This window comes from Vipera berus (genome assembly GCF_964194415.1).
Source record: "Vipera berus genome assembly, chromosome: 11".
In the NCBI taxonomy this organism is placed as follows: Eukaryota; Metazoa; Chordata; class Lepidosauria; order Squamata; family Viperidae; genus Vipera; species Vipera berus.
Genome location: NC_138214.1, coordinates 19,415,000 through 19,439,147, shown reverse-complemented (window position 1 = coordinate 19,439,147; position 24,148 = coordinate 19,415,000).

Here is a 24,148-nt window from a genome sequence, read left to right as displayed (position 1 = left end):
GCATGGGCTATCTCCGCAAGGAAACTTCAGATCTGCAAAACCCATGGTTTTTTGGTGTTCAGTGAGCCGGGGGAACATGAATACGTGTTTGTTTTTCGAATTTGAGCTCTTTCTGCAATGGGCACTTTTCATGCTCTAAGCAGTTTTTCCTAACAAATGCAAGATATAGCATGGGCTATCTCCGCAAGGAAACTTCACATCTGCAAAAGTCATGGTTTTTTGGTCTTTGGGGAGGCAGGGGAACAGGAATATGTGTTTGTTTTTCGAATTTGAGCTCTATCTGCAATGGGCACTTTTCATGCTATAAGCAGTTTTTCCTAACAAATGCAAGATATAGGATGGGCTATCTCCGCAAGGAAACTTCACATCTGCAAAAGTCATGGTTTTTTGGTCTTCGGGGAGGCAGGGGAACAGAAATATGTGTTTGTTTTTCGAATTTGAGCTCTTTCTGCAATGGGCACTTTTCATACTATAAGCAGTTTTTCCTAACAAATGCAAGATATAGCATGGGCTATCTCCGCAAGGAAACTTCAGATCTGCAAAATGCATGGTTTTTCGTCTTCGGGGAGGCAGGGGAACAGGAATATGTGTTTGTTTTTCGAATTTGAGCTCTATCTGCAATGGGCACTTTTCATGCTATAAGCAGTTTTTCCTAACAAATGCAAGATATAGCATGGGCTATCTCCGCAAGGAAACTTCAGATCTGCAAAAGTCATGGTTTTTTGGTCTTCGGGGAGGCAGGGGAACAGGAATATGTGTTTGTTTTTCGATTTTGAGCTCTTTCTGCAATGGGCACTTTTCATACTATAAGCAGTTTTTCCTAACAAATGCAAGATACAACATGGGCTATCTCCGCAAGGAAACTTCAGATCTGCAAAAGTCATGGTTTTTTTGGTGTTCAGTGAGCTGGGGGAACATGAATACGTGTTTGTTTTTCGAATTTGAGCTCTTTCTGCAATGGGCACTTTTCATGCTCTAAGCAGTTTTTCCTAACAAATGCAAGATATAGCATGGGCTATCTCCGCAAGGAAACTTCAGATCTGCAAAAGTCATGGTTTTTTGGTCTTCGGGGAGGCAGGGGAACAGGAATATGTGTTTGTTTTTCGATTTTGAGCTCTTTCTGCAATGGGCACTTTTCATACTATAAGCAGTTTTTCCTAACAAATGCAAGATATAGCATGGGCTATCTCCGCAAGGAAACTTCAGATCTGCAAAACCCATGGTTTTTTGGTGTTCAGTGAGCCGAGGGAACATGAATACGTGTTTGTTTTTCGAATTTGAGCTCTTTCTGCAATGGGCACTTTTCATGCTCTAAGCAGTTTTTCCTAACAAATGCAAGATATAGCATGGGCTATCTCCGCAAGGAAACTTCAGATCTGCAAAAGTCATGGTTTTTTGGTCTTCGGGGAGGCAGGGGAACAGGAATATGTGTTTGTTTTTCGAATTTGAGCTCTTTCTGCAATGGGCACTTTTCATACTATAAGCAGTTTTTCCTAACAAATGCAAGATATAGCATGGGCTATCTCCGCAAGGAAACTTCAGATCTGCAAAACCCATGGTTTTTTGGTGTTCAGTGAGCCGGGGGAACATGAATACGTGTTTGTTTTTCGAATTTGAGCTCTTTCTGCAATGGGCACTTTTCATGCTCTAAGCAGTTTTTCCTAACAAATGCAAGATATAGCATGGGCTATCTCCGCAAGGAAACTTCACATCTGCAAAAGTCATGGTTTTTTGGTCTTTGGGGAGGCAGGGGAACAGGAATATGTGTTTGTTTTTCGAATTTGAGCTCTATCTGCAATGGGCACTTTTCATGCTATAAGCAGTTTTTCCTAACAAATGCAAGATATAGGATGGGCTATCTCCGCAAGGAAACTTCACATCTGCAAAAGTCATGGTTTTTTGGTCTTCGGGGAGGCAGGGGAACAGAAATATGTGTTTGTTTTTCGAATTTGAGCTCTTTCTGCAATGGGCACTTTTCATACTATAAGCAGTTTTTCCTAACAAATGCAAGATATAGCATGGGCTATCTCCGCAAGGAAACTTCAGATCTGCAAAATGCATGGTTTTTCGTCTTCGGGGAGGCAGGGGAACAGGAATATGTGTTTGTTTTTCGAATTTGAGCTCTATCTGCAATGGGCACTTTTCATGCTATAAGCAGTTTTTCCTAACAAATGCAAGATATAGCATGGGCTATCTCCGCAAGGAAACTTCAGATCTGCAAAAGTCATGGTTTTTTGGTCTTCGGGGAGGCAGGGGAACAGGAATATGTGTTTGTTTTTCGATTTTGAGCTCTTTCTGCAATGGGCACTTTTCATACTATAAGCAGTTTTTCCTAACAAATGCAAGATACAACATGGGCTATCTCCGCAAGGAAACTTCAGATCTGCAAAAGTCATGGTTTTTTTGGTGTTCAGTGAGCTGGGGGAACATGAATACGTGTTTGTTTTTCGAATTTGAGCTCTTTCTGCAATGGGCACTTTTCATGCTCTAAGCAGTTTTTCCTAACAAATGCAAGATATAGCATGGGCTATCTCTGCAAGGAAACTTCAGATCTGCAAAAGTCATGGTTTTTTGGTCTTCGGGGAGACAGGGGAACATGAATATGTGTTTTTTGAATTTGAGCTCTTTGTGCAATGGGAACTTTTCATGCTCTAAGCAGTTTTTCCTAACAAATGCAAGTTATAGCATGGGCTATCTCCGCAAGGAAACTTCAGATCTGCAAAAGTCATGGTTTTTTGGTGTTCAGTGAGCTGGGGGAACATGAATACGTGTTTGTTTTTCGAATTTGAGCTCTTTCTGCAATGGGCACTTTTCATGCTCTAAGCAGTTTTTCCTAACAAATGCAAGATATATCATGGGCTATCTCCGCAAGGAAACTTCAGATCTGAAAAAGTCATGGTTTTTTGGTGTTCAGTGAGCTGGGGGAACATGAATACGTGTTTGTTTTTCGAATTTGAGCTCTTTCTGCAATGGGCACTTTTCATACTATAAGCAGTTTTTCCTAACAAATGCAAGATATAGCATGGGCTATCTCCGCAAGGAAACTTCAGATCTGCAAAAGTCATGGTTTTTTCGTCTTCGGGGAGGCAGGGGAACAGGAATATGTGTTTGTTTTGCGAATTTGAGCTCTTTCTGCAATGGGCACTTTTCATGCTCTAAGCAGTTTTTCCTAACAAATGCAAGATATAGCATGGGCTATCTCTGCAAGGAAACTTCAGATCTGCAAAAGTCATGGTTTTTTCGTCTTCGGGGAGGCAGGGGAACAGGAATATGTGTTTGTTTTTCGAATTTGAGCTCTTTCTGCAATGGGCACTTTTCATGCTCTAAGCAGTTTTTCCTAACAAATGCAAGATATAGCATGGGCTATCTCCGCAAGGAAACTTCAGATCTGCAAAAGTCATGGTTTTTTGGTCTTCGGGGAGGCAGGGGAACATGAATATGCATTTGTTTTTTGAATTTGAGCTCTTTCTGCAATGGGCACTTTTCATGCTCTAAGCAGTTTTTCCTAACAAATGCAAGATATAGCATGGGCTATCTCCGCAAGGAAACTTCAGATCTGCAAAAGTCATGGTTTTTTGGTGTTCAGTGAGCTGGGGGAACATGAATACGTGTTTGTTTTTCGAATTTGAGCTCTTTCTGCAATGGGCACTTTTCATGCTATAAGCAGTTTTTCCTAACAAATGCAAGATATAACATGGGCTATCTCCGCAAGGAAACTTCAGATCTGCAAAACCCATGGTTTTTTGGTGTTCAGTGAGCCGGGGGAACATGAATACGTGTTTGTTTTTCGAATTTGAGCTCTTTCTGCAATGGGCACTTTTCATGCTCTAAGCAGTTTTTCCTAACAAATGCAAGATATAGGATGGGCTATCTCCGCAAGGAAACTTCACATCTGCAAAAGTCATGGTTTTTTGGTCTTCGGGGAGGCAGGGGAACAGGAATATGTGTTTGTTTTTCGAATTTGAGCTCTTTCTGCAATGGGCACTTTTCATACTATAAGCAGTTTTTCCTAACAAATGCAAGATATAGCATGGGCTATCTCCGCAAGGAAACTTCAGATCTGCAAAAGTCATGGTTTTTCATCTTCGGTGAGGCAGGGGAACATGAATATGTGTTTGTTTTTTGAATTTGAGCTCTTTGTGCAATGGGCACTTTTCATACTATAAGCAGTTTTTCCTAACAAATGCAAGATATATCATGGGCTATCTCCGCAAGGAAACTTCAGATCTGCAAAACTCATGGTTTTTTGGTGTTCAGTGAGCCGGGGGAACATGAATACGTGTTTGTTTTTCGAATTTGAGCTCTTTCTGCAATGGGCACTTTTCATACTATAAGCAGTTTTTCCTAACAAATGCAAGATATAGCATGGGCTTTCTCCGCAAGGAAACTTCAGATCTGCAAAAGTCATGGTTTTTTGGTGTTCAGTGAGCTGGGGGAACATGAATACGTGTTTGTTTTTCGAATTTGAGCTCTTTCTGCAATGGGCACTTTTCATGCTATAAGCACTTTTTCCTAACAAATGCAAGATATAACATGGGCTATCTCCGCAAGGAAACTTCAGATCTGCAAAACTCATGGTTTTTTGGTGTTCAGTGAGCCGGGGGAACATGAATACGTGTTTGTTTTTAGAATTTGAGCTCTTTCTGCAATGGGCACTTTTCATGCTCTAAGCAGTTTTTCCTAAAAAATGCAAGATATAGCATGGGATATCTCTGCAAGGAAACTTCAGATCTGGAAAAGTCATGGTTTTTTGATCTTCGGGGAGGCAGGGGAACAGGAATATGTGTTTGTTTTTCGAATTTGAGCTCTTTCTGCAATGGGCACTTTTCATACTATAAGCAGTTTTTCCTAACAAATGCAAGATATAGCATGGGCTATCTCCGCAAGGAAACTTCAGATCTGCAAAAGTCATGGTTTTTTCGTCTTCGGGGAGGCAGGGGAACAGGAATATGTGTTTGTTTTGCGAATTTGAGCTCTTTCTGCAATGGGCACTTTTCATGCTCTAAGCAGTTTTTCCTAACAAATGCAAGATATAGCATGGGCTATCTCTGCAAGGAAACTTCAGATCTGCAAAAGTCATGGTTTTTTCGTCTTCGGGGAGGCAGGGGAACAGGAATATGTGTTTGTTTTTCGAATTTGAGCTCTTTCTGCAATGGGCACTTTTCATGCTCTAAGCAGTTTTTCCTAACAAATGCAAGATATAGCATGGGCTATCTCCGCAAGGAAACTTCAGATCTGCAAAAGTCATGGTTTTTTGGTCTTCGGGGAGGCAGGGGAACAGGAATATGTGTTTGTTTTTCGAATTTGAGCTCTTTCTGCAATGGGCACTTTTCATACTATAAGCAGTTTTTCCTAACAAATGCAAGATATAGCATGGGCTATCTCCGCAAGGAAACTTCAGATCTGCAAAACCCATGGTTTTTTGGTGTTCAGTGAGCCGGGGGAACATGAATACGTGTTTGTTTTTCGAATTTGAGCTCTTTCTGCAATGGGCACTTTTCATGCTCTAAGCAGTTTTTCCTAACAAATGCAAGATATAGCATGGGCTATCTCCGCAAGGAAACTTCACATCTGCAAAAGTCATGGTTTTTTGGTCTTTGGGGAGGCAGGGGAACAGGAATATGTGTTTGTTTTTCGAATTTGAGCTCTATCTGCAATGGGCACTTTTCATGCTATAAGCAGTTTTTCCTAACAAATGCAAGATATAGGATGGGCTATCTCCGCAAGGAAACTTCACATCTGCAAAAGTCATGGTTTTTTGGTCTTCGGGGAGGCAGGGGAACAGAAATATGTGTTTGTTTTTCGAATTTGAGCTCTTTCTGCAATGGGCACTTTTCATACTATAAGCAGTTTTTCCTAACAAATGCAAGATATAGCATGGGCTATCTCCGCAAGGAAACTTCAGATCTGCAAAATGCATGGTTTTTCGTCTTCGGGGAGGCAGGGGAACAGGAATATGTGTTTGTTTTTCGAATTTGAGCTCTATCTGCAATGGGCACTTTTCATGCTATAAGCAGTTTTTCCTAACAAATGCAAGATATAGCATGGGCTATCTCCGCAAGGAAACTTCAGATCTGCAAAAGTCATGGTTTTTTGGTCTTCGGGGAGGCAGGGGAACAGGAATATGTGTTTGTTTTTCGAATTTGAGCTCTTTCTGCAATGGGCACTTTTCATACTATAAGCAGTTTTTCCTAACAAATGCAAGATACAACATGGGCTATCTCCGCAAGGAAACTTCAGATCTGCAAAAGTCATGGTTTTTTTGGTGTTCAGTGAGCTGGGGGAACATGAATACGTGTTTGTTTTTCGAATTTGAGCTCTTTCTGCAATGGGCACTTTTCATGCTCTAAGCAGTTTTTCCTAACAAATGCAAGATATAGCATGGGCTATCTCTGCAAGGAAACTTCAGATCTGCAAAAGTCATGGTTTTTTGGTCTTCGGGGAGACAGGGGAACATGAATATGTGTTTTTTGAATTTGAGCTCTTTGTGCAATGGGAACTTTTCATGCTCTAAGCAGTTTTTCCTAACAAATGCAAGTTATAGCATGGGCTATCTCCGCAAGGAAACTTCAGATCTGCAAAAGTCATGGTTTTTTGGTGTTCAGTGAGCTGGGGGAACATGAATACGTGTTTGTTTTTCGAATTTGAGCTCTTTCTGCAATGGGCACTTTTCATGCTCTAAGCAGTTTTTCCTAACAAATGCAAGATATATCATGGGCTATCTCCGCAAGGAAACTTCAGATCTGAAAAAGTCATGGTTTTTTGGTGTTCAGTGAGCTGGGGGAACATGAATACGTGTTTGTTTTTCGAATTTGAGCTCTTTCTGCAATGGGCACTTTTCATACTATAAGCAGTTTTTCCTAACAAATGCAAGATATAGCATGGGCTATCTCCGCAAGGAAACTTCACATCTGCAAAAGTCATGGTTTTTTGGTCTTCAGGGAGGCAGGGGAACAGGAATATGTGTTTGTTTTGCGAATTTGAGCTCTTTCTGCAATGGGCACTTTTCATACTATAAGCAGTTTTTCCTAACAAATGCAAGATATAGCATGGGCTATCTCCGCAAGGAAACTTCAGATCTGCAAAAGTCATGGTTTTTTCGTCTTCGGGGAGGCAGGGGAACAGGAATATGTGTTTGTGTTGCGAATTTGAGCTCTTTCTGCAATGGGCACTTTTCATGCTCTAAGCAGTTTTTCCTAACAAATGCAAGATATAGCATGGGCTATCTCCGCAAGGAAACTTCAGATCTGCAAAAGTCATGGTTTTTTGGTCTTCGGGGAGGCAGGGGAACATGAATATGCATTTGTTTTTTGAATTTGAGCTCTTTCTGCAATGGGCACTTTTCATGCTCTAAGCAGTTTTTCCTAACAAATGCAAGATATAGCATGGGCTATCTCCGCAAGGAAACTTCAGATCTGCAAAAGTCATGGTTTTTTGGTGTTCAGTGAGCTGGGGGAACATGAATACGTGTTTGTTTTTCGAATTTGAGCTCTTTCTGCAATGGGCACTTTTCATGCTCTAAGCAGTTTTTCCTAACAAATGCAAGATATATCATGGGCTATCTCCGCAAGGAAACTTCAGATCTGCAAAACTCATGGTTTTTTGGTGTTCAGTGAGCTGGGGGAACATGAATACGTGTTTGTTTTTCGAATTTGAGCTCTTTCTGCAATGGGCACTTTTCATGCTCTAAGCAGTTTTTCCTAACAAATGCAAGTTATAGCATGGGCTATCTCCGCAAGGAAACTTCACATCTGCAAAAGTCATGGTTTTTTTATCTTCGGGGAGGCAGGGGAACAGGAATATGTGTTTGTTTTTCGAATTTGAGCTCTTTCTGCAATGGGCACTTTTCATACTATAAGCAGTTTTTCCTAACAAATGCAAGATATAACATGGGCTATCTCCGCAAGGAAACTTCAGATCTGCAAAAGTCATGGTTTTTTGGTGTTCATTGAGCCAGGGGAACATGAATACGTGTTTGTTTTTCGAATTTGAGCTCTTTCTGCAATGGGCACTTTTCATGCTCTAAGCAGTTTTTCCTAACAAATGCAAGATATAGCATGGGCTATCTCCGCAAGGAAACTTCACATCTGCAAAAGTCATGGTTTTTTCGTCTTCGGGGAGGCAGGGGAACAGGAATATGTGTTTGTGTTGCGAATTTGAGCTCTTTCTGCAATGGGCACTTTTCATGCTCTAAGCAGTTTTTCCTAACAAATGCAAGATATAGCATGGGCTATCTCCGCAAGGAAACTTCAGATCTGCAAAAGTCATGGTTTTTTGGTCTTCGGGGAGGCAGGGGAACATGAATATGCATTTGTTTTTTGAATTTGAGCTCTTTCTGCAATGGGCACTTTTCATACTATAAGCAGTTTTTCCTAACAAATGCAAGATATAGCATGGGCTATCTCCGCAAGGAAACTTCAGATCTGCAAAACCCATGGTTTTTTGGTGTTCAGTGAGCCGGGGGAACATGAATACGTGTTTGTTTTTCGAATTTGAGCTCTTTCTGCAATGGGCACTTTTCATGCTCTAAGCAGTTTTTCCTAACAAATGCAAGATATAGCATGGGCTATCTCCGCAAGGAAACTTCAGATCTGCAAAAGTCATGGTTTTTTGGTCTTCGGGGAGGCAGGGGAACATGAATATGTGTTTGTTTTTTGAATTTGAGCTCTTTCTGCAATGGGCACTTTTCATACTATAAGCAGTTTTTCCTAACAAATGCAAGATATAGCATGGGCTATCTCCGCAAGGAAACTTCAGATCTGCAAAAGTCATGGTTTTTCGTCTTCGGGGAGGCAGGGGAACATGAATATGTGTTTGTTTTGCGAATTTGAGCTCTTTCTGCAATGGGCACTTTTCATACTATAAGCAGTTTTTCCTAACAAATGCAAGATATAGCATGGGCTATCTCCGCAAGGAAACTTCAGATCTGCAAAGGTCATGGTTTTTTCGTCTTCGGGGAGGCAGGGGAACAGGAATATGTGTTTGTTTTTCGAATTTGAGCTCTTTCTGCAATGGGCACTTTTCATGCTCTAAGCAGTTTTTCCTAACAAATGCAAGATATAGCATGGGCTATCTCCGCAAGGAAACTTCAGATCTGCAAAAGTCATGGTTTTTTGGTCTTTGGGGAGGCAGGGGAACAGGAATACGTGTTTGTTTTTCGAATTTGAGCTCTATCTGCAATGGGAACTTTTCATGCTCTAAGCAGTTTTTCCTAACAAATGCAAGATATAGCATGGGCTATCTCCGCAAGGAAACTTCAGATCTGCAAAAGTCATGGTTTTTCGTCTTCGGGGAGGCAGGGGAACAGGAATATGTGTTTGTTTTGCGAATTTGAGCTCTATCTGCAATGGGCACTTTTCATGCTATAAGCAGTTTTTCCTAACAAATGCAAGATATAACATGGGCTATCTCCGCAAGGAAACTTCAGATCTGCAAAAGTCATGATTTTTTCGTCTTCGGGGAGGCAGGGGAACAGGAATATGGGTTTGTTTTGCGAATTTGAGGTCTTTCTGCAATGGGCACTTTTCATACTATAAGCAGTTTTTCCTAACAAATGCAAGATATATCATGGGCTATCTCCGCAAGGAAACTTCAGATCTGCAAAAGTCATGGTTTTTTGGTCTTCGGGGAGGCAGGGGAACATGAATATGTGTTTGTTTTTTGAATTTGAGCTCTTTCTGCAATGGGCACTTTTCATATTATAAGCAGTTTTTCCTAACAAATGCAAGATATAGCATGGGCTATCTCCGCAAGGAAACTTCAGATCTGCAAAACCCATGGTTTTTTGGTGTTCAGTGAGCCGGGGGAATATGAATACGTGTTTGTTTTTCGAATTTGAGCTCTTTCTGCAATGGGCACTTTTCATGCTCTAAGCAGTTTTTCCTAACAAATGCAAGATATAGCATGGGCTATCTCCGCAAGGAAACTTCAGATCTGCAAAAGTCATGGTTTTTTGGTCTTCGGGGAGGCAGGGGAACAGGAATATGTGTTTGTTTTTCGAATTTGAGCTCTATGTGCAATGGGCACTTTTCATGCTATAAGCAGTTTTTCCTAACAAATGCAAGATATAGGATGGGCTATCTCCGCAAGGAAACTTCACATCTGCAAAAGTCATGGTTTTTTGGTCTTCGGGGAGGCAGGGGAACAGGAATATGTGTTTGTTTTTTGAATTTGAGCTCTTTCTGCAATGGGCACTTTTCATACTATAAGCAGTTTTTCCTAACAAATGCAAGATATAGCATGGGCTATCTCCGCAAGGAAACTTCAGATCTGCAAAAGTCATGGTTTTTCCGTCTTCGGGGAGGCAGGGGAACATGAATATGTGTTTGTTTTTTGAATTTGAGCTCTTTCTGCAATGGGCACTTTTCATACTATAAGCAGTTTTTCCTAACAAATGCAAGATATATCATGGGCTATCTGCAAGGAAACTTCAGATCTGCAAAAGTCATGTTTTTTTGGTCTTCGGGGAGACAGGGGAACATGAATATGTGTTTGTTTTTTGAATTTGAGCTCTTTGTGCAATGGGAACTTTTCATGCTCTAAGCAGTTTTTCCTAACAAATGCAAGATATAGCATGGGCTATCTCCGCAAGGAAACTTCAGATCTGCAAAAGTCATGGTTTTTTGGTGTTCAGTGAGCTGGGGGAACATGAATACGTGTTTGTTTTTCGAATTTGAGCTCTTTCTGCAATGGGCACTTTTCATGCTCTAAGCAGTTTTTCCTAACAAATGCAAGATATATCATGGGCTATCTCCGCAAGGAAACTTCAGATCTGCAAAACTCATGGTTTTTTGGTGTTCAGTGAGCTGGGGGAACATGAATACGTGTTTGTTTTTCGAATTTGAGCTCTTTCTGCAATGGGCACTTTTCATGCTCTAAGCAGTTTTTCCTAACAAATGCAAGTTATAGCATGGGCTATCTCCGCAAGGAAACTTCACATCTGCAAAAGTCATGGTTTTTTTATCTTCGGGGAGGCAGGGGAACAGGAATATGTGTTTGTTTTTCGAATTTGAGCTCTTTCTGCAATGGGCACTTTTCATACTATAAGCAGTTTTTCCTAACAAATGCAAGATATAACATGGGCTATCTCCGCAAGGAAACTTCAGATCTGCAAAAGTCATGGTTTTTTGGTGTTCATTGAGCCAGGGGAACATGAATACGTGTTTGTTTTTCGAATTTGAGCTCTTTCTGCAATGGGCACTTTTCATGCTCTAAGCAGTTTTTCCTAACAAATGCAAGATATAGCATGGGCTATCTCCGCAAGGAAACTTCACATCTGCAAAAGTCATGGTTTTTTCGTCTTCGGGGAGGCAGGGGAACAGGAATATGTGTTTGTGTTGCGAATTTGAGCTCTTTCTGCAATGGGCACTTTTCATGCTCTAAGCAGTTTTTCCTAACAAATGCAAGATATAGCATGGGCTATCTCCGCAAGGAAACTTCAGATCTGCAAAAGTCATGGTTTTTTGGTCTTCGGGGAGGCAGGGGAACATGAATATGCATTTGTTTTTTGAATTTGAGCTCTTTCTGCAATGGGCACTTTTCATACTATAAGCAGTTTTTCCTAACAAATGCAAGATATAGCATGGGCTATCTCCGCAAGGAAACTTCAGATCTGCAAAACCCATGGTTTTTTGGTGTTCAGTGAGCCGGGGGAACATGAATACGTGTTTGTTTTTCGAATTTGAGCTCTTTCTGCAATGGGCACTTTTCATGCTCTAAGCAGTTTTTCCTAACAAATGCAAGATATAGCATGGGCTATCTCCGCAAGGAAACTTCAGATCTGCAAAAGTCATGGTTTTTTGGTCTTCGGGGAGGCAGGGGAACATGAATATGTGTTTGTTTTTTGAATTTGAGCTCTTTCTGCAATGGGCACTTTTCATACTATAAGCAGTTTTTCCTAACAAATGCAAGATATAGCATGGGCTATCTCCGCAAGGAAACTTCAGATCTGCAAAAGTCATGGTTTTTCGTCTTCGGGGAGGCAGGGGAACATGAATATGTGTTTGTTTTGCGAATTTGAGCTCTTTCTGCAATGGGCACTTTTCATACTATAAGCAGTTTTTCCTAACAAATGCAAGATATAGCATGGGCTATCTCCGCAAGGAAACTTCAGATCTGCAAAGGTCATGGTTTTTTCGTCTTCGGGGAGGCAGGGGAACAGGAATATGTGTTTGTTTTTCGAATTTGAGCTCTTTCTGCAATGGGCACTTTTCATGCTCTAAGCAGTTTTTCCTAACAAATGCAAGATATAGCATGGGCTATCTCCGCAAGGAAACTTCAGATCTGCAAAAGTCATGGTTTTTTGGTCTTTGGGGAGGCAGGGGAACAGGAATACGTGTTTGTTTTTCGAATTTGAGCTCTATCTGCAATGGGAACTTTTCATGCTCTAAGCAGTTTTTCCTAACAAATGCAAGATATAGCATGGGCTATCTCCGCAAGGAAACTTCAGATCTGCAAAAGTCATGGTTTTTCGTCTTCGGGGAGGCAGGGGAACAGGAATATGTGTTTGTTTTGCGAATTTGAGCTCTATCTGCAATGGGCACTTTTCATGCTATAAGCAGTTTTTCCTAACAAATGCAAGATATAACATGGGCTATCTCCGCAAGGAAACTTCAGATCTGCAAAAGTCATGATTTTTTCGTCTTCGGGGAGGCAGGGGAACAGGAATATGGGTTTGTTTTGCGAATTTGAGGTCTTTCTGCAATGGGCACTTTTCATACTATAAGCAGTTTTTCCTAACAAATGCAAGATATATCATGGGCTATCTCCGCAAGGAAACTTCAGATCTGCAAAAGTCATGGTTTTTTGGTCTTCGGGGAGGCAGGGGAACATGAATATGTGTTTGTTTTTTGAATTTGAGCTCTTTCTGCAATGGGCACTTTTCATATTATAAGCAGTTTTTCCTAACAAATGCAAGATATAGCATGGGCTATCTCCGCAAGGAAACTTCAGATCTGCAAAACCCATGGTTTTTTGGTGTTCAGTGAGCCGGGGGAATATGAATACGTGTTTGTTTTTCGAATTTGAGCTCTTTCTGCAATGGGCACTTTTCATGCTCTAAGCAGTTTTTCCTAACAAATGCAAGATATAGCATGGGCTATCTCCGCAAGGAAACTTCAGATCTGCAAAAGTCATGGTTTTTTGGTCTTCGGGGAGGCAGGGGAACAGGAATATGTGTTTGTTTTTCGAATTTGAGCTCTATCTGCAATGGGCACTTTTCATGCTATAAGCAGTTTTTCCTAACAAATGCAAGATATAGGATGGGCTATCTCCGCAAGGAAACTTCACATCTGCAAAAGTCATGGTTTTTTGGTCTTCGGGGAGGCAGGGGAACAGGAATATGTGTTTGTTTTTTGAATTTGAGCTCTTTCTGCAATGGGCACTTTTCATACTATAAGCAGTTTTTCCTAACAAATGCAAGATATAGCATGGGCTATCTCCGCAAGGAAACTTCAGATCTGCAAAAGTCATGGTTTTTCCGTCTTCGGGGAGGCAGGGGAACATGAATATGTGTTTGTTTTTTGAATTTGAGCTCTTTCTGCAATGGGCACTTTTCATACTATAAGCAGTTTTTCCTAACAAATGCAAGATATATCATGGGCTATCTGCAAGGAAACTTCAGATCTGCAAAAGTCATGTTTTTTTGGTCTTCGGGGAGACAGGGGAACATGAATATGTGTTTGTTTTTTGAATTTGAGCTCTTTGTGCAATGGGAACTTTTCATGCTCTAAGCAGTTTTTCCTAACAAATGCAAGATATAGCATGGGCTATCTCCGCAAGGAAACTTCAGATCTGCAAAAGTCATGGTTTTTTGGTCTTCGGGGAGGCAGGGGAACATGAATACGTGTTTGTTTTTCGAATTTGAGCTCTTTCTGCAATGGGCACTTTTCATGCTCTAAGCAGTTTTTCCTAACAAATGCAAGATATAGCATGGGCTATCTCCGCAAGGAAACTTCAGATCTGCAAAAGTCATGATTTTTTCGTCTTCGGGGAGGCAGGGGAACAGGAATATGGGTTTGTTTTGCGAATTTGAGCTCTTTCTGCAATGGGCACTTTTCATGCTCTAAGCAGTTTTTCCTAACAAATGCAAGATATAGCATGGGCTATCTCCGCAAGGAAACTTCAGATCTGCAAAAGTCATGGTTTTTTGGTCTTCGGGGAGGCAGGGGAACATGAATATGTGTTTGTTTTTTGAATTTGAGCTCTTTCTGCAATGGGCACTTTTCATACTATAAGCAGTTTTTCCTAACAAATGCAAGATATAGCATGGGCTATCTCCGCAAGGAGACATCCGATCTGCAAAACTCATGGTTTTTTGGTGTTCAGTGAGCTGGGGGAACATGAATACGTGTTTGTTTTTCGAATTTGAGCTCTTTCTGCAATGGGCACTTTTCATGCTCTAAGCAGTTTTTCCTAACAAATGCAAGTTATAGCATGGGCTATCTCCGCAAGGAAACTTCACATCTGCAAAAGTCATGGTTTTTTGGTCTTCGGGGAGGCAGGGGAACAGGAATACGTGTTTGTTTTTCGAATTTGAGCTCTTTCTGCAATGGGCACTTTTCATGCTATAAGCAGTTTTTCCTAACAAATGCAAGATATAACATGGGCTATCTCCGCAAGGAAACTTCAGATCTGCAAAACTCATGGTTTTTTGGTGTTCAGTGAGCCGGGGGAACATGAATACGTGTTTGTTTTTCGAATTTGAGCTCTTTCTGCAATGGGCACTTTTCATGCTCTAAGCAGTTTTTCCTAACAAATGCAAGATATAGCATGGGCTATCTCCGCAAGGAAACTTCAGATCTGCAAAAGTCATGGTTTTTTGGTCTTCGGGGAGGCAGGGGAACATGAATATGTGTTTGTTTTTTGAATTTGAGCTCTTTCTGCAATGGGCACTTTTCATACTATAAGCAGTTTTTCCTAACAAATGCAAGATATAGCATGGGCTATCTCCGCAAGGAAACTTCAGATCTGCAAAAGTCATGGTTTTTCGTCTTCGGGGAGGCAGGGGAACATGAATATGTGTTTGTTTTGCGAATTTGAGCTCTTTCTGCAATGGGCACTTTTCATACTATAAGCAGTTTTTCCTAACAAATGCAAGATATAGCATGGGCTATCTCCGCAAGGAAACTTCAGATCTGCAAAGGTCATGGTTTTTTCGTCTTCGGGGAGGCAGGGGAACAGGAATATGTGTTTGTTTTTCGAATTTGAGCTCTTTCTGCAATGGGCACTTTTCATGCTCTAAGCAGTTTTTCCTAACAAATGCAAGATATAGCATGGGCTATCTCCGCAAGGAAACTTCAGATCTGCAAAAGTCATGGTTTTTTGGTCTTTGGGGAGGCAGGGGAACAGGAATACGTGTTTGTTTTTCGAATTTGAGCTCTATCTGCAATGGGAACTTTTCATGCTCTAAGCAGTTTTTCCTAACAAATGCAAGATATAGCATGGGCTATCTCCGCAAGGAAACTTCAGATCTGCAAAAGTCATGGTTTTTCGTCTTCGGGGAGGCAGGGGAACAGGAATATGTGTTTGTTTTGCGAATTTGAGCTCTATCTGCAATGGGCACTTTTCATGCTATAAGCAGTTTTTCCTAACAAATGCAAGATATAACATGGGCTATCTCCGCAAGGAAACTTCAGATCTGCAAAAGTCATGATTTTTTCGTCTTCGGGGAGGCAGGGGAACAGGAATATGGGTTTGTTTTGCGAATTTGAGGTCTTTCTGCAATGGGCACTTTTCATACTATAAGCAGTTTTTCCTAACAAATGCAAGATATATCATGGGCTATCTCCGCAAGGAAACTTCAGATCTGCAAAAGTCATGGTTTTTTGGTCTTCGGGGAGGCAGGGGAACATGAATATGTGTTTGTTTTTTGAATTTGAGCTCTTTCTGCAATGGGCACTTTTCATATTATAAGCAGTTTTTCCTAACAAATGCAAGATATAGCATGGGCTATCTCCGCAAGGAGACATCCGATCTGCAAAACTCATGGTTTTTTGGTGTTCAGTGAGCTGGGGGAACATGAATACGTGTTTGTTTTTCGAATTTGAGCTCTTTCTGCAATGGGCACTTTTCATGCTCTAAGCAGTTTTTCCTAACAAATGCAAGTTATAGCATGTGCTATCTCCGCAAGGAAACTTCACATCTGCAAAAGTCATGGTTTTTTGGTCTTCGGGGAGGCAGGGGAACAGGAATACGTGTTTGTTTTTCGAATTTGAGCTCTTTCTGCAATGGGCACTTTTCATGCTATAAGCAGTTTTTCCTAACAAATGCAAGATATAACATGGGCTATCTCCGCAAGGAAACTTCAGATCTGCAAAACTCATGGTTTTTTGGTGTTCAGTGAGCCGGGGGAACATGAATACGTGTTTGTTTTTCGAATTTGAGCTCTTTCTGCAATGGGCACTTTTCATGCTCTAAGCAGTTTTTCCTAACAAATGCAAGATATAGCATGGGCTATCTCCGCAAGGAAACTTCAGATCTGCAAAAGTCATGGTTTTTTGGTCTTCGGGGAGGCAGGGGAACATGAATATGTTTTTGTTTTTTGAATTTGAGCTCTTTCTGCAATGGGCACTTTTCATACTATAAGCAGTTTTTCCTAACAAATGCAAGATATAGCATGGGCTATCTCCGCAAGGAAACTTCAGATCTGCAAAAGTCATGGTTTTTCGTCTTCGGGGAGGCAGGGGAACATGAATATGTGTTTGTTTTGCGAATTTGAGCTCTTTCTGCAATGGGCACTTTTCATACTATAAGCAGTTTTTCCTAACAAATGCAAGATATAGCATGGGCTATCTCCGCAAGGAAACTTCAGATCTGCAAAGGTCATGGTTTTTTCGTCTTCGGGGAGGCAGGGGAACAGGAATATGTGTTTGTTTTTCGAATTTGAGCTCTTTCTGCAATGGGCACTTTTCATGCTCTAAGCAGTTTTTCCTAACAAATGCAAGATATAGCATGGGCTATCTCCGCAAGGAAACTTCAGATCTGCAAAAGTCATGGTTTTTTGGTCTTTGGGGAGGCAGGGGAACAGGAATACGTGTTTGTTTTTCGAATTTGAGCTCTATCTGCAATGGGAACTTTTCATGCTCTAAGCAGTTTTTCCTAACAAATGCAAGATATAGCATGGGCTATCTCCGCAAGGAAACTTCAGATCTGCAAAAGTCATGGTTTTTCGTCTTCGGGGAGGCAGGGGAACAGGAATATGTGTTTGTTTTGCGAATTTGAGCTCTATCTGCAATGGGCACTTTTCATGCTATAAGCAGTTTTTCCTAACAAATGCAAGATATAACATGGGCTATCTCCGCAAGGAAACTTCAGATCTGCAAAAGTCATGATTTTTTCGTCTTCGGGGAGGCAGGGGAACAGGAATATGGGTTTGTTTTGCGAATTTGAGGTCTTTCTGCAATGGGCACTTTTCATACTATAAGCAGTTTTTCCTAACAAATGCAAGATATATCATGGGCTATCTCCGCAAGGAAACTTCAGATCTGCAAAAGTCATGGTTTTTTGGTCTTCGGGGAGGCAGGGGAACATGAATATGTGTTTGTTTTTTGAATTTGAGCTCTTTCTGCAATGGGCACTTTTCATATTATAAGCAGTTTTTCCTAACAAATGCAAGATATAGCATGGGCTATCTCCGCAAGGAAACTTCAGATCTGCAAAACCCATGGTTTTTTGGTGTTCAGTGAGCCGGGGGAATATGAATACGTGTTTGTTTTTCGAATTTGAGCTCTTTCTGCAATGGGCACTTTTCATGCTCTAAGCAGTTTTTCCTAACAAATGCAAGATATAGCATGGGCTATCTCCGCAAGGAAACTTCAGATCTGCAAAAGTCATGGTTTTTTGGTCTTCGGGGAGGCAGGGGAACAGGAATATGTGTTTGTTTTTCGAATTTGAGCTCTATCTGCAATGGGCACTTTTCATGCTATAAGCAGTTTTTCCTAACAAATGCAAGATATAGGATGGGCTATCTCCGCAAGGAAACTTCACATCTGCAAAAGTCATGGTTTTTTGGTCTTCGGGGAGGCAGGGGAACAGGAATATGTGTTTGTTTTTTGAATTTGAGCTCTTTCTGCAATGGGCACTTTTCATACTATAAGCAGTTTTTCCTAACAAATGCAAGATATAGCATGGGCTATCTCCGCAAGGAAACTTCAGATCTGCAAAAGTCATGGTTTTTCCGTCTTCGGGGAGGCAGGGGAACATGAATATGTGTTTGTTTTTTGAATTTGAGCTCTTTCTGCAATGGGCACTTTTCATACTATAAGCAGTTTTTCCTAACAAATGCAAGATATATCATGGGCTATCTGCAAGGAAACTTCAGATCTGCAAAAGTCATGTTTTTTTGGTCTTCGGGGAGACAGGGGAACATGAATATGTGTTTGTTTTTTGAATTTGAGCTCTTTGTGCAATGGGAACTTTTCATGCTCTAAGCAGTTTTTCCTAACAAATGCAAGATATAGCATGGGCTATCTCCGCAAGGAAACTTCAGATCTGCAAAAGTCATGGTTTTTTGGTCTTCGGGGAGGCAGGGGAACATGAATACGTGTTTGTTTTTCGAATTTGAGCTCTTTCTGCAATGGGCACTTTTCATGCTCTAAGCAGTTTTTCCTAACAAATGCAAGATATAGCATGGGCTATCTCCGCAAGGAAACTTCAGATCTGCAAAAGTCATGATTTTTTCGTCTTCGGGGAGGCAGGGGAACAGGAATATGGGTTTGTTTTGCGAATTTGAGCTCTTTCTGCAATGGGCACTTTTCATGCTCTAAGCAGTTTTTCCTAACAAATGCAAGATATAGCATGGGCTATCTCCGCAAGGAAACTTCAGATCTGCAAAAGTCATGGTTTTTTGGTCTTCGGGGAGGCAGGGGAACATGAATATGTGTTTGTTTTTTGAATTTGAGCTCTTTCTGCAATGGGCACTTTTCATACTATAAGCAGTTTTTCCTAACAAATGCAAGATATAGCATGGGCTATCTCCGCAAGGAGACATCCGATCTGCAAAACTCATGGTTTTTTGGTGTTCAGTGAGCTGGGGGAACATGAATACGTGTTTGTTTTTCGAATTTGAGCTCTTTCTGCAATGGGCACTTTTCATGCTCTAAGCAGTTTTTCCTAACAAATGCAAGTTATAGCATGGGCTATCTCCGCAAGGAAACTTCACATCTGCAAAAGTCATGGTTTTTTGGTCTTCGGGGAGGCAGGGGAACAGGAATACGTGTTTGTTTTTCGAATTTGAGCTCTTTCTGCAATGGGCACTTTTCATGCTATAAGCAGTTTTTCCTAACAAATGCAAGATATAACATGGGCTATCTCCGCAAGGAAACTTCAGATCTGCAAAACTCATGGTTTTTTGGTGTTCAGTGAGCCGGGGGAACATGAATACGTGTTTGTTTTTCGAATTTGAGCTCTTTCTGCAATGGGCACTTTTCATGCTCTAAGCAGTTTTTCCTAACAAATGCAAGATATAGCATGGGCTATCTCCGCAAGGAAACTTCAGATCTGCAAAAGTCATGGTTTTTTGGTCTTCGGGGAGGCAGGGGAACATGAATATGTGTTTGTTTTTTGAATTTGAGCTCTTTCTGCAATGGGCACTTTTCATACTATAAGCAGTTTTTCCTAACAAATGCAAGATATAGCATGGGCTATCTCCGCAAGGAAACTTCAGATCTGCAAAAGTCATGGTTTTTCGTCTTCGGGGAGGCAGGGGAACATGAATATGTGTTTGTTTTGCGAATTTGAGCTCTTTCTGCAATGGGCACTTTTCATACTATAAGCAGTTTTTCCTAACAAATGCAAGATATAGCATGGGCTATCTCCGCAAGGAAACTTCAGATCTGCAAAGGTCATGGTTTTTTCGTCTTCGGGGAGGCAGGGGAACAGGAATATGTGTTTGTTTTTCGAATTTGAGCTCTTTCTGCAATGGGCACTTTTCATGCTCTAAGCAGTTTTTCCTAACAAATGCAAGATATAGCATGGGCTATCTCCGCAAGGAAACTTCAGATCTGCAAAAGTCATGGTTTTTTGGTCTTTGGGGAGGCAGGGGAACAGGAATACGTGTTTGTTTTTCGAATTTGAGCTCTATCTGCAATGGGAACTTTTCATGCTCTAAGCAGTTTTTCCTAACAAATGCAAGATATAGCATGGGCTATCTCCGCAAGGAAACTTCAGATCTGCAAAAGTCATGGTTTTTCGTCTTCGGGGAGGCAGGGGAACAGGAATATGTGTTTGTTTTGCGAATTTGAGCTCTATCTGCAATGGGCACTTTTCATACTATAAGCAGTTTTTCCTAACAAATGCAAGATATAACATGGGCTATCTCCGCAAGGAAACTTCAGATCTGCAAAAGTCATGATTTTTTCGTCTTCGGGGAGGCAGGGGAACAGGAATATGGGTTTGTTTTGCGAATTTGAGGTCTTTCTGCAATGGGCACTTTTCATACTATAAGCAGTTTTTCCTAACAAATGCAAGATATATCATGGGCTATCTCCGCAAGGAAACTTCAGATCTGCAAAAGTCATGGTTTTTTGGTCTTCGGGGAGGCAGGGGAACATGAATATGTGTTTGTTTTTTGAATTTGAGCTCTTTCTGCAATGGGCACTTTTCATATTATAAGCAGTTTTTCCTAACAAATGCAAGATATAGCATGGGCTATCTCCGCAAGGAGACATCCGATCTGCAAAACTCATGGTTTTTTGGTGTTCAGTGAGCTGGGGGAACATGAATACGTGTTTGTTTTTCGAATTTGAGCTCTTTCTGCAATGGGCACTTTTCATGCTCTAAGCAGTTTTTCCTAACAAATGCAAGTTATAGCATGTGCTATCTCCGCAAGGAAACTTCACATCTGCAAAAGTCATGGTTTTTTGGTCTTCGGGGAGGCAGGGGAACAGGAATACGTGTTTGTTTTTCGAATTTGAGCTCTTTCTGCAATGGGCACTTTTCATGCTATAAGCAGTTTTTCCTAACAAATGCAAGATATAACATGGGCTATCTCCGCAAGGAAACTTCAGATCTGCAAAACTCATGGTTTTTTGGTGTTCAGTGAGCCGGGGGAACATGAATACGTGTTTGTTTTTCGAATTTGAGCTCTTTCTGCAATGGGCACTTTTCATGCTCTAAGCAGTTTTTCCTAACAAATGCAAGATATAGCATGGGCTATCTCCGCAAGGAAACTTCAGATCTGCAAAAGTCATGGTTTTTTGGTCTTCGGGGAGGCAGGGGAACATGAATATGTGTTTGTTTTTTGAATTTGAGCTCTTTCTGCAATGGGCACTTTTCATACTATAAGCAGTTTTTCCTAACAAATGCAAGATATAGCATGGGCTATCTCCGCAAGGAAACTTCAGATCTGCAAAAGTCATGGTTTTTCGTCTTCGGGGAGGCAGGGGAACATGAATATGTGTTTGTTTTGCGAATTTGAGCTCTTTCTGCAATGGGCACTTTTCATACTATAAGCAGTTTTTCCTAACAAATGCAAGATATAGCATGGGCTATCTCCGCAAGGAAACTTCAGATCTGCAAAGGTCATGGTTTTTTCGTCTTCGGGGAGGCAGGGGAACAGGAATATGTGTTTGTTTTTCGAATTTGAGCTCTTTCTGCAATGGGCACTTTTCATGCTCTAAGCAGTTTTTCCTAACAAATGCAAGATATAGCATGGGCTATCTCCGCAAGGAAACTTCAGATCTGCAAAAGTCATGGTTTTTTGGTCTTTGGGGAGGCAGGGGAACAGGAATACGTGTTTGTTTTTCGAATTTGAGCTCTATCTGCAATGGGAACTTTTCATGCTCTAAGCAGTTTTTCCTAACAAATGCAAGATATAGCATGGGCTATCTCCGCAAGGAAACTTCAGATCTGCAAAAGTCATGGTTTTTCGTCTTCGGGGAGGCAGGGGAACAGGAATATGTGTTTGTTTTGCGAATTTGAGCTCTATCTGCAATGGGCACTTTTCATGCTATAAGCAGTTTTTCCTAACAAATGCAAGATATAACATGGGCTATCTCCGCAAGGAAACTTCAGATCTGCAAAAGTCATGATTTTTTCGTCTTCGGGGAGGCAGGGGAACAGGAATATGGGTTTGTTTTGCGAATTTGAGGTCTTTCTGCAATGGGCACTTTTCATACTATAAGCAGTTTTTCCTAACAAATGCAAGATATATCATGGGCTATCTCCGCAAGGAAACTTCAGATCTGCAAAAGTCATGGTTTTTTGGTCTTCGGGGAGGCAGGGGAACATGAATATGTGTTTGTTTTTTGAATTTGAGCTCTTTCTGCAATGGGCACTTTTCATATTATAAGCAGTTTTTCCTAACAAATGCAAGATATAGCATGGGCTATCTCCGCAAGGAAACTTCAGATCTGCAAAACCCATGGTTTTTTGGTGTTCAGTGAGCCGGGGGAATATGAATACGTGTTTGTTTTTCGAATTTGAGCTCTTTCTGCAATGGGCACTTTTCATGCTCTAAGCAGTTTTTCCTAACAAATGCAAGATATAGCATGGGCTATCTCCGCAAGGAAACTTCAGATCTGCAAAAGTCATGGTTTTTTGGTCTTCGGGGAGGCAGGGGAACAGGAATATGTGTTTGTTTTTCGAATTTGAGCTCTATCTGCAATGGGCACTTTTCATGCTATAAGCAGTTTTTCCTAACAAATGCAAGATATAGGATGGGCTATCTCCGCAAGGAAACTTCACATCTGCAAAAGTCATGGTTTTTTGGTCTTCGGGGAGGCAGGGGAACAGGAATATGTGTTTGTTTTTTGAATTTGAGCTCTTTCTGCAATGGGCACTTTTCATACTATAAGCAGTTTTTCCTAACAAATGCAAGATATAGCATGGGCTATCTCCGCAAGGAAACTTCACATCTGCAAAAGTCATGGTTTTTCCGTCTTCGGGGAGGCAGGGGAACATGAATATGTGTTTGTTTTTTGAATTTGAGCTCTTTCTGCAATGGGCACTTTTCATACTATAAGCAGTTTTTCCTAACAAATGCAAGATATATCATGGGCTATCTGCAAGGAAACTTCAGATCTGCAAAAGTCATGTTTTTTTGGTCTTCGGGGAGACAGGGGAACATGAATATGTGTTTGTTTTTTGAATTTGAGCTCTTTGTGCAATGGGAACTTTTCATGCTCTAAGCAGTTTTTCCTAACAAATGCAAGATATAGCATGGGCTATCTCCGCAAGGAAACTTCACATCTGCAAAAGTCATGGTTTTTTGGTCTTCGGGGAGGCAGGGGAACATGAATACGTGTTTGTTTTTCGAATTTGAGCTCTTTCTGCAATGGGCACTTTTCATGCTCTAAGCAGTTTTTCCTAACAAATGCAAGATATAGCATGGGCTATCTCCGCAAGGAAACTTCAGATCTGCAAAAGTCATGATTTTTTCGTCTTCGGGGAGGCAGGGGAACAGGAATATGGGTTTGTTTTGCGAATTTGAGCTCTTTCTGCAATGGGCACTTTTCATGCTCTAAGCAGTTTTTCCTAACAAATGCAAGATATAGCATGGGCTATCTCCGCAAGGAAACTTCAGATCTGCAAAAGTCATGGTTTTTTGGTCTTCGGGGAGGCAGGGGAACATGAATATGTGTTTGTTTTTTGAATTTGAGCTCTTTCTGCAATGGGCACTTTTCATACTATAAGCAGTTTTTCCTAACAAATGCAAGATATAGCATGGGCTATCTCCGCAAGGAGACATCCGATCTGCAAAACTCATGGTTTTTTGGTGTTCAGTGAGCTGGGGGAACATGAATACGTGTTTGTTTTTCGAATTTGAGCTCTTTCTGCAATGGGCACTTTTCATGCTCTAAGCAGTTTTTCCTAACAAATGCAAGTTATAGCATGGGCTATCTCCGCAAGGAAACTTCACATCTGCAAAAGTCATGGTTTTTTGGTCTTCGGGGAGGCAGGGGAACAGGAATACGTGTTTGTTTTTCGAATTTGAGCTCTTTCTGCAATGGGCACTTTTCATGCTATAAGCAGTTTTTCCTAACAAATGCAAGATATAACATGGGCTATCTCCGCAAGGAAACTTCAGATCTGCAAAACTCATGGTTTTTTGGTGTTCAGTGAGCCGGGGGAACATGAATACGTGTTTGTTTTTCGAATTTGAGCTCTTTCTGCAAATGGCACTTTTCATACTATAAGCAGTTTTTCCTAA